Raw genomic sequence first — 16,726 nt, forward strand, 5'->3', positions numbered from 1 at the left:
GTGTGTGTGTGTATGTGTGTGTGTGTATGTGTGTGAGGGAAATCAATAAATGAAAACAGCAGAATATCGATAAGTATTGAATCTGGAAAACAAGACCTTGGAGTTTATGATACTATTCTCTTTACCTTTTGTAGGTTTGAAAAGTTTCCAAATGTGTCTCTAAATTTATAGGCTGTTCTGTTTGGAATGTCACTCTAGCTGACACAATGAAAGCACCACGATCCGTGGGATCGGAGGCTAACTGAACACTCAGTGCATCCAGCCAACCATCAGCACTCATTGAGCACCAACTGTGCACCAACTCTGCCCAGCCAGGCAGCTCTGAGAGGTCAAGCTCATTAGCAAATGTAGCCTTTGACACTTGAATGCATTTCTTCTCACCTAATCAAGTCTGCAAAATCATGGTCACAAGGGGATTCTCATTTGGGATGAGCACAATTTGAGAGACAATTCAATGTGTCATTTTCGACCCTGTATCAGATCTCAAGTATTTTTAATTAATATAGAAATGCACAAATGTGGCCTCAATTATTACGAACCAAGTTAATGGAAATCTATACAATGAAACAGCTCACCTGTCTCAATCTTCTTTGGCCTCAGTGCCTTTGGTCTTTCAAATTGTTAAGCACTGCTAAGGCTATTTCTGGAATCCCTCATTACTTCCAAAGAGTCTGGATTCTTTAATACTTTGAGTCTAGCAAAAACAGCATGTACCTGGGAATCAGGAGATAGGAACTCATGCCCCAGACTCCGCCGGCGATGAAATGTGTGACTTGAATGACTGACTTTTCTCATCCGAGTCTCAGTCTCCCCATGTAGAAAGTAAGGCTAATTGTATCTGCCACACATTTTATAAAGAATATACAATTATACCTGCCCTTATATTACAGGGATTACACAAAAATGTATAAGACATGTGAAAAATAATGCTTAATATTTATGAAGCTGGAACAGACACCTCAAGACACCCGTGACCTCGGTTCAAGACTTGCTACTCTTCTCAGAGCAAAAGTATGTCCTGACAGAAATCTTCATCTGGGCCTTCCTGCTCATTTTGGGTGCTGGAGTCCAGGCACTCTTGAACCTCTAAAAACACAACGAGGTGAGGATACGGTGGCAGGATGTCATAGAGGACATCACTTCAAGTGATGCATGGATGACGACCTTAATCCCTGTTAACCCCAGAGGTGGCTAAAGGGCATTTCCCAGCTACATGCTTCAACTTGTCCACTGGTGACAGTGGCTCACTGCAGTTCTGTAACTCAGTGAGGAGACCACCCCCTTCATCAGGACATATCACAGTCCTCACAGGGGTTTCTTCTTATGAGCTCCCCTTGATAGCACTTCTGCAGAACTTCCTTTGCTCTGTGACACTAATAAAGCTCCTGCTAACAGGACAAAACCTGCCCCTCACATCCCTCCCCAAGTATATGATAGCAATGCATTCCAGCAACAGACGTAAACATTCATACCATGACCATTCTCCATGGACAAGCAAACCAGCGATCCTGATGAAAGAGGGTGGGGGGGTAGGGGGAAATGCATGTCTTATCCAATGGGGTCATTACAACCTTGAAAGTGGCACCTAGGAGAACTGAAGCGTTGTTGAGAATGAATAGAACACTGTACGAAGATGAATGGCGCCTGTTCCACAGCCTTGAACTAATACAGTGGCCAGAAGCCACCTCTGATAACGTCCCTGGAAAACTCAGCCTTCAGAGCCAATCCCTAACAGTACATATGTAGGCAGGTGGCCTCAGACCTTCAAGAGGATGGGTCTAGAATTAGTGTCAGGGCCTTGGAGCCCACATCTGTCAGTGACACCAGTCTTGAGTCTGCTCTCGTTTGCCCACACACATGGTACCCTCTGCTCCCGCACCCCCTGGCCCCACACAGCCCTCTAGCTTCACCACCCCCTTCTCCAGCACGCCTGAGGGAGCGCAGCCACTGTGACCTAAGAATATTCCTTTCCCTTCCACGACTCTGAATCTCCATTTCTAATAAACAGGAGCAAATTTCTACCTGGTTGGCCTGCCCCTTACCATTCTCATTCTGAATTAGAACTTAGAACATCACAAAACTGGAGGGGTCTCCAAGAGACCAAATGATCCACTCGTGTCCCTGGGTTCCTTTCCACTCAGATCCTGAGCAAAGATATCGCCACCCCCACCTCAAATGTTAATAATTCCATTTGGGTTCTGGTTCCTCCAAATGGTCCTGTGTTGCTTCCCCACCCCCACCCTGGATTTTGGGTACACACTGAGCTGGGCTGAAAATACTTTGGTGACAGCTGCAGGCATTTGGAGAATGCCAGGTTCCACACAGCAACATGGGGCGATGCACGGACCCTGCAAACAGAGCCCATCTGATGTGCTTGGAAGGAAAGGCCAGCAATCGCATGGCACATGCTGGCCTCCTGCGGGGAGCGGGACAGAACCGTGCTGTCAGAGAGCAAGATCAGAGCAAGAGACGGCCTTCTGCTTGGAGCAGCCTGGGGTCAACTTCTGCCCAGACACCCAAATACTCACCACCCAGAGGAGGTCCACAGTGAGATTTTGATCCTCAGGCAGGTGGCTAATGGGAGGTTTATCTGAAGTTCATAGGGAAAGATCTCCTCCCCACCCATCCTCCAGTACAACCATTATCACAACACTGGGGATGGTGAATGAAACACCTACCGTCATTCCCTCCAGTGGCCCATGGCAAGTGACGGACAGCTAACAAGCTCACAGACTTCACTCCAAAGTTACTTACCCTCCGTGCCTGACAGCAGCATCTCCACTCCTGAGCCTCTGGACGGCCATTCCCAAAGTCACCATGAGTTGGAAGGATGCAGACAGCACCTGGCTGGGAGGCAGAGAGCCCTGGGTGACTGAGACAGTGCAGACAGCCACTCTAAAAGGTCACCCAATCCCAAATCTCACGAGTCTCTGGGTGTCACAGAAGTGTCTGCATAGTGGCGGGCACAGAGGTATGACCCAGGAAGGACAATTTCACCAACTTTCGATGAGCTCTAGGATAAATTCCATAACATCTAATCAGTGTTAACACTTTAGTGTTCCAAAAATATTATTGGCAAGGATTTTGTTTGGTTGTCCTGGAGAAAACTAAAGAAATAGAAGTGGGGTCCACGGCCAAAGGACTTCCCATTTGGCTGGCCGGGAGGGGGGCGGGGGGAAGGACTCAGGATTAGGTGAAAACTGAATGCAAACTAACAATTCTGTAAGGTCGCTGGAAGGTCAGTAAAGACCAGATTAGAAAAAGCTGCATAAAGAAGAGAAGGCTCGAGCTGGGCCTTATTCAAAGCAAACATTTATTTAGTTATTACTGTGCACCAGGCCATACAATAAATCCCTCACCAGGCTTTGAGACAGGTCCAATCATTAACTCCATTTTACAGACATTTAGAAACATTGCCATCAAGGTTCAGGCAGGCTACCCTGAAATTAGGCATCAGCTGCTCTGATTTCAATGCCAGTTTTTCTAACCACAGCTAATGCTAATTATTATTCAGCCTCCCATAATGTTACCATCCTCCATGGAGCAGAGAGAGACAGGCAAAGGAGACAGAGGCCACGCTAAATCAACACTCAAAGGAGGGACGCCTGGGTGGCTCAGTCAGTTAAGCATCCAACCCTTGGTTTCGACTCAGGTCATGATCTCCTGGTTCGTGAGTTCAAGCCCCACATCGGGCTCGCTGCTGATAGCACAGATTCTGCCTCTCTCCCTCTCTGCCCTTCCCCTACTCATGCTGTCTCTGTCTCTCTCAAAATAAATAAATAAACTCTAAAAAAAAAAAGAGTTAAAGGTAGAAGCAGAGAGAGACACACAAAGAGATGTGGTCCCATCCTCTCTCAAAAGCAAATTTCCTCCCTAACTGCAGTAACTTTCCAATTTTTTCCCTTGTGCTCCTCTGCACTTCCAAAATTTCTCCAATGAATACATAAATGTGTGTAATAAATAGCAATCAGTATTGTATTAAAACTGTAGGGGGGGGCATAGTTGGGGAGCTTTGAAGCAGAGGAATCGGAGTTCATGATATTCTGCTAATTGCATCGTTTCATGTTACCCAGGAGGAGACTGAGACATTGAAATTGTAAGCCACTTGCTCAGGGACCCAGGGAGAAGGAACCAAGGGGGCGAGAAACTAGGTATGTGCCTTGGTGGACGCTGTGTCATCACACTGTGTTCTGCTCATGTTTTCCAACACAGGAAGCACAGGGCACCAGGGACAGTTTAGGAAGATTGGCGGACAGGCAGGGTGGAAGGCACAGAAGAACTGAGGGCAGCTGACAGGAGAGATGCTACCAGAGAAGCGGTGGCCAGACTCCTGGACACTGAGTAGCAAGGAGCAGCAGAGACCATGTTAGACCATAACGAGGGAAACAGTTAAAGCCTCAGAAATTTATGTTCTGGAAGAGAAGACAGTAGTGCAGCTGTTGGCCTTCCCGATTGGTCTATGACCCAGATGTTGGCCAGTGCTGAACTCCAAGATCATGAAACCCAAAAGCGGAAAGAATCACCTGTTCCCCACCCCCCTCCTGTTCTGCCTCCACTGCCACAGCTCAGCAACGCTAAATTGGCAATTCTCAACCTTTTCCCTTCAGCAATGCACCTGACATTTGTTATTTACATATATAATATGCTCCTCAGATTTTGATGAAAACACATAAAAATTTTTGGTGGGAGTAAAATGCTGCACAATATTTTATTTTGCAGGTATTAATAGTAAAATGCTGGATAATATTTTATTTTGCAGGTACTAACAGAAGGATAGTCCTGTGGTTCCCGGTGTGCTATCTGTACATGTGATCATTTTTCTCCTACTCACGAAAACACACCAGAATGCAAGTTGGTGAATTTTTGTAAAGAGATCATCTTGAATCTGCTTCCATTCATTAAAAAATTTATCAGCATTGATTCTTTCCCTATTGCTATAACAAAATACTTGTGAGACCTGTTCCAAGACAACATGTCTCTGGATAGGCAATCCCACCTCTTGCTGGGGGGGGGGGGGGGGGGGGATTCCTTAACTCCCTAGCTATACTCTGACCTCCCAACCACTAGGGGCACAGATGCTCAGACCCCTTCCTGACCTGGACACCATCTTGACCTCAGTGACTTTCTGACTTCCTACCTATTGAAAAACAGGTCCCTGACACCATCTTCCCTTCCCACCCCCAACCTTCTGGCTCCATGGATCCACTTCCCTGGTCAAAATCACTGGCTTTGTTCAATCAACTCATTTGACCTAACTGGTTCTCCACTGCTCTACACATTCCACCTTGGACAGGGATTATGTGGGGTCATATTGATTTCCCAATATCTGCCATGACATAGTTATGAATAAAATGGTGAAAGGCACAGGAACAGAAAAGCTAGGGCTACAACATGGCTAAGAGGACAGAAAGTTACAGAAGGTAAACGCTAGTGCTCACAAAGGAATACACACCTAGACATTTCACCTTCTCAAGGGTCATCGCCATGTATCACACTCATGTGTTTCCCATTAACAACTTACCATCTCGCCCCTGGTCTGCCATGTTTTTCTGTCCTACACAGCTGTGCTCACAGTTTACTTCCCTGGCAGAAATAGCATAATAACGCAACTCCCTTTGTCCAAACACCGCTCAACTACTTTCCCAAGCTTAACCCCAACCAACAGACCAATCTGTTTGCCCCCCACCAGGCCCCGTCTCATTGAGAAGCACCACAGAATGAAATGGGATCCCACGTAAGACGTTCTGTTTTCCAGGAAAATGATGACTTTGGGACTTGGATTGATCTTCAAGTAGAGATGTTTCATAAGGAAATTGGAACTATACATCCAGGAGGTATTTATGAAGTCCCTGCCTTTATTAATGTGATATATACTTTATTCTGGTAGACAAGACAAACCTGGTGTAATCTCACCAAAACTTTACAAGACCTGTTGATGCACTGACCACATTACCCTAATTGAACTGACCAGAATGGATATATTTCTGGGAGCAAGAGAACAGAATATACGAATTGAGGAAGAGTTTGGGAGGGGGGGATTCTAATGGCTACTTCTTCTGTTGTCTGAGCACATTTTCCTATTACACAGGTAGAAATTTCCTGGCATAATCATTATTGTCATTTCCTTCAACCACTGAATTAATACTTCAGAGTTCCACCTTCCACAGTCTTCAAAAGAGGAAGCCATGTGTGCCCAGCCCCTGAATTATATGATTTGTAGCTCGAAATCAGTCTTGCTTCCTTTTCGTCTATTGATTTTTATGTCTAAGCAGATTTTTCAGACAATCTTTAACTTGATTCTGAATCACGGCATCCGAGAGACCCAAGCAGGTGATGAAGGAGAAAAGAGTCACACACCGGATTAGAACGCTTTCTGGTTGCATTCTTCCCGGCTAGCAATAGCCCATGTCCACTCTGAAGGAAAATTAATGTTTATCTTGGCCTAGGGAATGAGCTGATATAAACAGAAAAGCATTTTTTAATGAGAGAAGCATCATCTCTTGCAAAGTGTCCCCCAAATCACCACAACTTAAGGTGTTTGTTTCACCGTGAGACAAACGTAAAGGGAATTGGCAAGGAAGTTGGGTCATTGATTAGACCTCAGAAATGAAAGCATCACTGTCATATTACAGATAAGTAAAGTGGGTGTGTAGAGGGAAGGCAGGATGTTTATGTGGGTCAAGGACCCATGATTATGTGACATTCTCTGCACCCCCCCCCCCGCCACCAGGTGGCATCACTTATTCATGCCTCGTTATCTCAGCATTTATTAAGTACCTGTTATGCACCAGGCCCTAGAAACCAGGATGTGGTTTCTACCAAGAAGTTTCTGGACTAATGGGGAGAGGAACAAATCTGCCAGCCCTGTTAGGACGATGGAGTTTTGCCCAGCAGACCCCAGCAAGGAGCCCAGTTGGCAGGCTGCTCTGATGACCTCTGAGAGACCCAACTGCTGAGCTGATAATGACTAGAGAGAAGGAATGGGCTCAAGAAATGTTGAGCAGGTAAAACCAGCAGAGCTGCTGGTGGATGGGATGCATGCGGTAGCACAGGTGGGTTCTGAGTGCCCCCAAGATTTTTCTTTTTGTGTCTTTTTTTTTGACATTTGTTCATTTTTGAGAGACAGAGAGCAAGCAGAGGTGGGGCAGAGAGAGAGAGAGAGAGAGAGGGAGACACAGAATCGGAAGCAGGCTCCAGGATCTGAGCCATCAGCACAGAGCCTAACGCGGGCCTCGAACCCACAAGCCGTGAGATCATGACCTGAGCTGTAGTCAGACACTTAACCAACTGAGCCACCGAGGTGTCCCAAATATTCTTTGTGTCTTGAGTGATAAATTGCTGGAATAAGAAATGGAATGTGGTGACGAAAGGTGCAAGTTCCAGAATGCAAGTTAGAATGGAAAAAGCAAGAGAGAGCCACACACAAATGCTCTGCTATCAAATGGAAGGAGCAGTTCACTTCCAGCTGGGGACGCCGGGAAGGCTTCCTGACAGATGTGATGTCGGAATGGGGTAGGATATGAGGAGGTGAAAACAGGGGAGGAAGGCATTCTGGCTAAGGGCCCAACACAGGCAAAGCAGACAAGGGTCTGGGGGAATGGAGGGTAACCCAATGTGGCTGAAACAGAGAGTAGGGGGGATGGGATAGTGGGAAGTGTGGCTGGATAGGTGGCCCACTTCCTGCACAGGGCCTGGGATACCGGAGAAAGGGTTATGGAGTCCCTGAAGGCAGAGGGAGAGGGCAAAGGTTATTGAGTAGGAGGGTGATGAGATCAAAGCAGAACTCTAGAAGATACTTTCCCAATTTACTCAGACTTCTATCATCTTCCTGCACCTGATCCAAGAACAGAGGAGGCAATTCCACTGCTTGGGAGACTTGAAAATGAACAGAAATGAAATTAAATAAAACCCCTTCCACATTCCTCTGGCTGGCCTCTCTCCAGGAAGGGCAGATGGAAAGAGGTGGCCATGGCTAATTCTTGCCCTTTGACCCTGAACGGTGATCAAGCTGCCCCTTGGAGCTTCCTAGGTGGGTCTCTGATCAACTGATGAGGAGTGCTCAATGGCCAGAAAAAATGTCCACCCCTGAGGAAAGGGAGCGCTTTCTGGAGAAACTAGGGTGACAAGCTGGCCTTCTGGAGTCTTCTTGCAAAAGGGTTGGAGGAGGAGAGAAGGAATGAGACTGAGGAATGCATTGCCTTGCTCCTGGCAAACCCGACTCTGTGTCGGGCAGGAGCTGACCAGACTGCAGGTGCCCAGGGAGCCAAGCACCCCTTCTCCACTGCCCACAGCAGCCTCAGGGCACTGAATTGGGCCCAGCCAGTTGACTGCTGGGTTTGTGCAAGTGAGAGACAGGCTACTGAAGGTAGAAAATGAGTACAGGCATGAGAAAAGCCCCAGGAATCCTACAGAGCCAAGTGCAGTAAGAGCTACAGGCACAAACCTTGGAGCCAGAGTCCCTGGTGTTCCGGCTCAGGCCACACTTGCACATCCAAAGTCTGGTGCCCTCGAGCCCCCGGGCCACCTGGAATGTGCCTCCTCTGAGGACGAGGGCCACTCGGGCTTATCCCTGGACTCATTCTTTGTGCCAGAACCAAGAACAGGACCTATTTTTTAACACAGTAGGAGACAGACAGACTTGGGTGACTCAGTCAGTGAGCAGGAGGGAGGGGGCGGGAGTATGAGAGCCTCAAACAAAGTATGTGGATGGATTGATGTCCATTAATAATGGGTAACTTTAATGAACCGTGTCCATATAAAATATTCCACTCTACACCTAGCTACATGTCTATGTTTGTGTGCATATGTGTGCGTCATATACAAAATGATTAAACTATACCATCTCTTACCTTTCTTGTTCAAATTGTAGTTGCTGCTGTGAAGTGGTTTGTTTATTGGGCCTTACATTTTTTTACAGGAGTAGTTGCTTAGAACCTTGCCACAGAGATCTGGGGTTTGCACCACCCCACTGCATCTACTCCCTGTATTCTGGCAACTGTGACCCAATTTCCTTTTATGAAAATCAACTTGCCCTAATTTGCTCGGTAGAACTGTAAACCAGAGCGACATTCTTTCCCCTAGCTGAAGGGTTAGGCACATCATCAAAGCCAGACAAATTAAACTCTCTCTCTCTCTCTCCCTCTCTCTCTCTCTTCCTCCTACTCTCTTTTGGGACTTTGTGTCTTGAGCAGTGATACATGGAAAGAAATAAATTATCAGAGCTTTGTTATAAATAACAGCTACTTCATTATTTTCACACAAAATAACACATAATCACACACAAAAAAATAACAATTCTACATCACTCCTGAATCAGAAGAGTATGTAGACAGTCAAACCTAGGAGGGAGGAGATGGGGGTTGCATACAGTAACTCAGATCTTTACCATGGAGAGAGCTAAGGGCTGGGCAGTATGGCCACCCTCTTCCCTTCTCCCACCCTCCTGCTGCCTTAAAGCTTTTGATATGAACCAACAAAGGTTTGGTCACTGATTAGGGGAAAGACAGAAGAAAAATTAGCTATAATACTTGCCTTTTATACTTCCCTATACATCAGGCACTGTGTATATATTATATAATTTAAGGCAATAAATTCACCATATTGGTGCCATTATGTCTATTTCATTGGGAAATAAGGCACAGGAGACAGCAGTGCTGTCTTTCCCTAGTTGGATTCTGAAATGTGTAGATATCACAAAAACGATTCTGTCTGTGGCCATAATTGTTTGGCTAATGCAGATCCCTGGGCTTATCACATATCATATAGGGGGTGATTTGCAGACACACTGAGCTAAGAAGCACATATTCATAAAAACCAAACATACAGAGTGTGAAATGACTAAATAATAGCACCAGGTATAATACGAAATTAACTACCCAGTCCCCAAAGATTAATATTAAAGGCAACTTTGTCTATCGGGCTGAATTTTGAACGTAGGAATCACATGGATATCCTTCCATCAGGTGTAGCTGGACAAAATAACTGCTGGGCATGGGGGTCATACACAGGCTGGCCCTCAGATGTGCCACCGAGCCTTTTACCAGCTGCTGATCTCAGAGTCCTGGGTTGGGGAGTAGGAGGGGAAAGGGAAGGAGGCCATATTTGGGGGCTGGGCCTGAGAGAATGACCTGGAAATGCCAGGCCTGTTTCCTTAAGAGATAAGAGATCTGAAGTACATGGGGTCCCCGAATGGATTCATCCATGCAGAAGTGTCTAGATTCCTACTGCTTCACTAACTCTGACTATCCAGCCTTCCGTGAGCACCTGTAAGCTCCAACTAACCGCCTAAGTTAGCTGGACTGTTCCTGTTGCTTACAACCAGACGCCTGCCTCCCAGAGGCCCTGAAGAAGAACAAGGTAAACAAACTTCCAGGCTATATAAAAAAAAAAAACATGCCAGTCACATTTGGGGTGTACCACAGTCTTCAGGCGGTGGGACAGGTAAGCCTCTAGAACATCCTTCTTTCAACCAGGAACCACTTAGTGGGTACCCATTAGTGCTGATCCCAAGACAACCATCTTCAAAGAGAATAGAAAATCATTTTATCCTGTGCTATCTACCCTGTTCTCAAACCGGTCCTTAGGTTTACAGTGTCCTTGGCGGGGGGGGGGGATGGTGGGCACAGGTTATGTTTCAGTCAGCTTTGCTGCGAGTCAGTATTAAATTATTCCCTAAAACTTACTAAGTATCGCAAAATGTTGTCTTAATAGTTCTCATCCTCTTGCCGCAGGGTTTTGGAACATGTTCTCTTGGAGGCTGAGTTGAGCAGACACAGACTACCTAAGGGACAGGCATGAGAAGCACAGAATTGAAATAATTTCTAGTTTAAAAAAAAAAAGTAATACACTTTTGAGCATTTGTGTCTAGCCCCAATAAATGGAGTACAGTGAAAAGGTCCCAGTTTTTAATGATTGTCATAATATTGGCATCTGTTTCTTGAATGCCTGCTTGCTATCAACCTGTAAAACTATTTTAGGTTCTTTTCATTTATTGTAGCATAGATGTAGCATGTAATCCTCACTGGTGAAGAAACAACTCAGAGTGGCTGAGACGTGTCCAGTGCCTCCCAGCTGTCGACAAGGAGAAGCAAGAAACTGAAGTCAGGTCTTTCCAAACCCAAAGCCTAAGTCTTTCCCCAGCTTCCCTTGATAATGAATCTAATAATAAGTGACTCTGAGATATGTGACATCCCAAAGGGAGTTTAATCCAACCCTCTCTTTAAAAAAAAAAAAATGCTTATTTTTTAGAGAGAGAGACAGAGAGAGCACACAAGAGTGAGGGGGGTGGGGCAGAGAGAGAGAGGAAGACAGAGGATACTAAGCGGGCTCTGTGCTAACAGCAGAGAGCCGGATGTGGGGCTCAAATTCACAAACTGTGAGACCAGGACCTGAGCCAAAGTCATGGGCTTAACTGACTGAGCCACCCAGGCGCCCCCCAATCCTCTCTTTTTCTAAATGAGAACACTGAGGCCCAGGGCAGCGGGCTGGTTCTTGACTAGCGTCAGAATGGGGACTAGAACTCTGGGTCTCCTGAATCCCAAACCATTTCTCCTCCCTCCTCCCATCCTACAAGAAACCGTCCCTGAGTCCGTCCTGCTGCAGATGAAATCGATGAGCTTTTTTTCACTGCAATATTTCATGCAAATATTAAATCTCATATGAGGCATACATGAACTCCCATCCCTCCCTCCTTCCCCCCAGTGTTTCCATCTTTTCAATGCATCCACATCCTGAACGACCTCCCAGATCCTCCTGCCCTTGCCCCAGAGCCGTGGCCGGTGAAGGCTGTGGCGGGTGCATATTGAAGCATGGAGTCGTTCAGGAGTGGCCAGGAACAGCAGGGGAGCCAGGAGAGAGCCAAGTGCGGCTGGTCTGAAGAGCAGAACATCAGCTGGCACTTCAGAAGGCCACTGTCAGCACGGTGAGGGCAGAGCAGGCCCCAAGGAGTGAGAGTGGCCACACGTCTCCAGCCACCACCAAGAGCCAGAACCTGACAAGGCTTAACTGTCCCTACAAGCACTGCGGTTGGAACAGGTGTTCCAGCAGCTGACGAGGCAGCTCAGCTCCCAGCAGGAACATGGGGTGGGGCTGACTCCTCAGGGAATTGCAGAAGCTCAAGGAAGAAGAGACAGCCAGACCCTTGCAAAGCAGTTGCAAGTAGCAGCCTGGGATAAAGGTACTTAATCCCAGTGGGATGGAAACTCCTGACCTCAGCCAGTCAGACAAAGGCTAAAGGCTGCACGGTGTAGGGCCACGCGACCCAAAGAGTGGTCCTCAGAGGAAGCATCAGCATCATCCAACATGCACATTCTCGGGCCCCACCCCAGACCTACTGAATCAGAATCTGCATTTTCGCAAGATCCCCGGATGACTTCATGCACATTAAAGTTCTAGAAAAGCTAGCTTAGGATGACAGTTCTCAAAGTGTGGTTCCAACACCACAAGTATCAGCTTCCCCTGAGAACTTGTTAGAAATGCAAGTTGGCAGTCGCCTGTTTCCTGGACCTCTGCAGATGGGACTTGGCAAATGGTTTTAAAGAACCATCCAGGTGGTTCTGAAGCACAGTGAAGTTTGAGTGGCACCGATTTAGGGTACTGCTTATGCATTTTGGAAGGCGGTAGTTTGGAGGCATCTCAGAAAAGGCGTTCTGATTACAGCTTGGAAGGAGGATCCAGAACGTTGGCTCTGGACAGCAGCATCTGTCGCTGTTCAACATCTTAGCATAGTTATCCACAGAGACCAGTTCCAGAATCTAGGCTCCTCCCCAGCCCTGGGAGTCCCAAGCTTTAGACCTGAGCTGGTCAGTAATGATCATTCCATATTAGTGTACCCTACTTAGGTAAGCTGGACCCCAGATGAAAAAAAGAAAAGCAGAGGTGTATCATCCACGTGGCAGCTCTCTGCCCTTCTTAAGGACCAGGACTGATCAGCCAGAACTTCATTCCTTGACCCGTGGAAATCCTAGGATCCTCCCCCAAGATTCCTGGGTGTTCCTGCAAAGTTTCTGATCTCAGGGTTTCTTCCAGGTTCGGGTTCCTATAGATCAGGTCAGCAGTCAGATAACCTCATTCACCCTCACATGCACCCTGTGGGTAGGGATCCATCCCACTGGTGGTTTCATGTTGAAAGGAAAGGAAAGGAAAGGAAAGGAAAGGAAAGGAAAGGAAAGGAAAGGAAAGGAAAGGAGAAGGAAAGGAAAGGAGAAGGAAGGAAGGAAGGAAGGAAGGAAGGAAGGAAGGAAGGAGGAAATAAGGAAGGAAGGAAAGAAAGAAGAAGGAAGAAAGAGAGAAGGAAAGGGAGGGAGGGAGGAAGGAAGAAAAGAAGAGGAAATAAAGGAAAGGAAATAAAAGGAAAGAAAGGAAAAGAAAAGAAAAAAGAAAGGAAGGAAGGAATAAACAAGGAAAGGGAGGGAGGGAGGAAGGAAGGAAAGAAAGAAGAGGAAAGAAAGAAGAAGGAAGAAAGGGAGAAAGAAACGAAGAAGGAAAGAGAGAAGGAAAGGGAGGGAGGGAGGAATGAAGGAAAGAAGAGGAAAGAAAGGAAGGAAGGAAGAAAGGGAGAAAGAAAGGAAGAAAGAGAAGGAAAGGGAGGGAAGGAGGGAAGAAAGAATGAAAGAAAGAAGAGGAAAGGAAAGAAAGGAAAGGAAAGGAAAGGAAAGGAAAGGAAAGGAAAGGAAAGGAAAGGAAAGGAAAGGAAAACCTGCCATAGGATTTTAGAGGTGGCAGACTTTCCAAAGTTACTGTGGAAAGGGACTATGTCACAAAAACATAAATCATTTGTAATTGAGTAACATCACCCCATTCTTAAAAGCAAGACCCTACCATAGTGTTCTGACATTCTCCTCCCCTTCTCACCTCCCTCCCTTTTTTCTGCCGCCCCTTCATCACCCACCTGCTGCTTATTTATAATGCACAGAGCTTGTTTCTTGACTCTCACTAATGTCTGCCTGCAACATCTCCTCTTCTAAACCAAGCAAGATATTTTTCTAAATAAAACATTTTCTTTCCTCATGGTAACTCCAATGTCAACAAAAACAGACAGAAAAGAGGGGCACCTGGGTGGCGCAGTCGGTTAAGCGTCCGACTTCAGCCAGGTCACGATCTCGCGGTCCGTGAGTTCCAGCCCCGCGTCAGGCTCTGGGCTGATGGCTCGGAGCCTGGAGCCTGTTTCCAATTCTGTGTCTCCCTCTCTCTCTGCCCCTCCCCCGTTCATGCTCTGTCTCTCTCTGTCCCCAAAAAAAATAAATAAAAAACGTTGAAAAAAAAATTAAAAAAAAAAATAAATAAAACAGAAAAGACAGAGAAATCGGATGCAGTTCTGCTCCACTGGAGCACGCAGTCCTCCTCCTTTCCACTCCACCCTTTCAAGAGTCTTGATCATGCCTCCTTGTCCCATTTTCTTAACCTAACTCTGAGATCTCTTCTTTCATTTATAATAATTTGGGTTATTTTCTCTCCTTCCTTCATCGGAGACCAAAACCTCCTTCCTGGGACTTCTGTGTTGTATAAGGCTAGCCATTACCCACAACACAGCCCGGAATTATATACCTCTTATTTGTGGGTCCTTTCCAAGGCAGCTGGTAGCTTCATACGAAAGCTGGAATCTGGCTGTCATTACTGTAAAGGCTGGTGTCCCTTCCGATATCTGGGGACTTACGGATCCCAGAAGGAGCTCTATAACTCTTCCCGCCCCCAACCCCACCATAGCTCTCTCTCTCACTCTCCTTCCCTTGACTGTCACAATAGTACTGTAAATGATGTCACCAATTTGGCTCCTCGCCACCCACCACCCCACCCCACTACCCCCAGGTCCTCTGGTTCCTACTGATAGAGTCAGCCTCGTGCCCACGAATCTTCAATGGCTCCCACTTGCCTATACAACAACACCAACCTCCCCCGCCCCCCCTCTCAAATTCCCACTAAAATAAGAAAGGAGTAGTGGAAGGAAAATGGAATCCTTGGAAGCTGGGCAGAGAAGAGACAGCACTGCCCTCTCGTCATGGAGGGAGGAACAGGGCAGAGTTGGTGCCCATGCCATACAGTAGGACATGCAGTGCAAGCCATAAAGCTAACCCAAGGGAGAAGCGTGAGAAACATCTGGGGCCACCTTGTCACCCACGGAAGGTTGGCTGTGGCTTCGCATTGAGGATGCACTTATTATGCAAAAAGCTGGAATAAGAAAAAAGGTAGAGATAGATTTTGGACATGGGGCATGTAGAAAAATAAACCAGTTCGAAGGCCAGTTTGCAAAGAGAATACATGCTAAGAAGTGTTTCTGTTTTGTAATGTTATACTCCCCTAAGATAAAGGGCCGTGTGAATGCCTGCGTTGGGATCTTATTTCCAAAATAATCTCTGTTCAGTTCGCTTCTCCTGAATATGGTGTAAAGGTTTTATTTATCGAGTGTTTTGTGCAGTCTTTTGTTTGGTCATACACCTGTGGCCCGTGCTTCAGGATCCATGCTGCCTGAGATAGAAAGCTCTGGAATCCACCATATGGGTTAAATCACTGTGTGTGGCCCCCTGATGGCCCATGGGCTATACAGCATCGTTTTGATTTTGCTGATAAAGGGCTGGGAGCAGCTGAGGGAACCATCTCAGGGGCTGGGAAGACGCTAGTTAAGAACATCCCTTGGCCACCTACAGCAGAAAATCACGATTTTCCTGTATTCAAAGGCCAAAGCTAACTCCAGGGAAGCATTCAGAAGAGGAGTTGAATATTGAAAAGCATAGATGAGGTGGAGACAAAGCCACAGCCATTTGGCCCGCAGGAGAGGCATCAGGGCTGTGGTCATTTCGGTGATGGAATGGAGGGAAAGCTTGTCCAGGCAGGCTGGTGAGGAGGAAAGAGCAAGCGTGGACCAGGTTTGGATTCAGAAAGACTAGGATTTGAATGCTCACTCTTGTTACTCACCAGATTATTGGCTAGTATCTCAATTTAAGGCTTAGCTTCCTCATCTGAGAAATGGGGATCAAAGCGCCCAGCCCCTAAGACTTCACGGAAGGATAGACATAAAGGTGTCAAATATCTGATCTGTGCTCAGAAAGTGCTGTTTCCTTTCACCCTTCCCTCCTGCCTTCTCATTTCCATCCCTCCCTCCAATAACCTAGCCCTAGAAATGAGATGAAATCTCATGTGTCCTCCCCCAGAAGGACATCACACACAAACTCTGACAAAGATGTGAGTGCTTGCAAATAATCCTAAAGGAACTCTATCCAGGGTGTAAAGAAATCCCTAGAAGGCCAGTGTCATCCCCAGCTTCTGAGGGATTGTGACAAGCAGCGGTGGGGAATCAGGACACAAAGATGACTGACGTTCATCTAACATTTTCAAAGTTGCAAGGAAATTTTCCCAAAACCACATGTTATCTCATCCCAAAACAGGCATCTTGCTCCTCTGTGAAATGATGGGATCACCACCATCCCTTCATAAGAAACATGGCATCCACTTAACTGCCTCAGAAATACTGCAGGATGTTAACAGACAGGGACAGATGAGAGGACCGGTGATTTGCAGATCTAGTTGGGATGCCGGAGGGCTGTTCAAAAATTTGACAATGACTGTGGTGGTTCACGCTAGAAGTCACCAAGCAGGGCCCTTCGTGAGGTACCTCCATCCCCTGACTTCCAGATGCTTCTATCCCACAGGTCTGTGCTGTGATTGGAGCCTGAGCCTCGGTTCCCTTTTCCATGGCACCTATGCTGGAAACAGCCTTCTGGTGACCCCCTTG

The 16,726-nt window shown here is 46.7% G+C and overlaps 1 long non-coding RNA gene across 1 annotated transcript; it reads right to left on the minus strand.

Annotated features, from left to right (window-relative positions):
- Positions 1-602: 602 nt before the first annotated feature.
- Positions 603-14,679, minus strand: LOC109273401 (uncharacterized). The gene is made up of 3 exons (XR_002083026.2): positions 14,545-14,679; positions 2,755-2,847; positions 603-1,086 (listed from the first exon to the last, which is right to left on the minus strand). It is a non-coding gene; the product is annotated as an uncharacterized LOC109273401 (long non-coding RNA).
- Between the last annotated feature and the right edge of the window lie 2,047 nt (positions 14,680-16,726).

This window comes from Panthera pardus, unplaced genomic scaffold (genome assembly GCF_024362965.1).
Source record: "Panthera pardus isolate Hobbes unplaced genomic scaffold, ASM2436296v1 HiC_scaffold_24, whole genome shotgun sequence".
In the NCBI taxonomy this organism is placed as follows: Eukaryota; Metazoa; Chordata; class Mammalia; order Carnivora; family Felidae; genus Panthera; species Panthera pardus.